At 41.9% G+C, this 604-nt stretch overlaps 1 pseudogene; it reads left to right on the forward strand.

Moving 5' to 3' along the window:
- The first annotated feature begins 224 nt into the window (after positions 1–224).
- Positions 225–328, forward strand: LOC136139608 (U6atac minor spliceosomal RNA; annotated as a pseudogene).
- The last annotated feature ends 276 nt before the right edge of the window (positions 329–604 follow it).

The raw sequence follows: 604 nt of genomic DNA on the forward strand, positions 1-604 counted from the left end.
CAAGATTAAACTGGGCCATACCTCACTGGAGAGAAATCCTTTCATGCCTTTATAAATCCAGGAAGTTGTCTTAGGAAATCTGTAATAGAAGTGAACACAGAGCACCCCGCGCTCAGAGACAGAAAACACTGTTTTTGAAACTTCCGGATGGAATACAAACATCCATTCAAAATGAAATCTGATTAGAATTCAAGAATATTCGTTTTTCAACATTATGGACTTTGAAGTTGTATGGAAGAAAAGAGGGTTGGCATTCCTGGGACAGAAATGGAAAATGTCTTCGTGACCAAGGAACACATACACGATTAAGGAGTGACCACGTGCTTTGTGACATGGAACTGAGCCCGGAATGTGGTACTGGGTGGTGGGTAGGGTCCAGGATCTAATCAGACCTGGCTTTGAATCCCAGTTCTTCCACTCATTAAAGAAGTTACTGAAAGCCCCTGACTTTCCTTCCTATGATATTCTCTTAAGTGTGTTAACACAGTGTACAGTTAAGTCCACTAAAGTCAAGCTCACTCCATCAGCACCAACGTACTCATTCAACAGGGGCACAGAAGAAATGTAAAAATACTACAGAGTGGATGACAGAGTTCATTCCCTC

The sequence above is a fragment of the Phocoena phocoena genome, chromosome 19 (genome assembly GCF_963924675.1).
Source record: "Phocoena phocoena chromosome 19, mPhoPho1.1, whole genome shotgun sequence".
Taxonomy (NCBI): domain Eukaryota; kingdom Metazoa; phylum Chordata; class Mammalia; order Artiodactyla; family Phocoenidae; genus Phocoena; species Phocoena phocoena.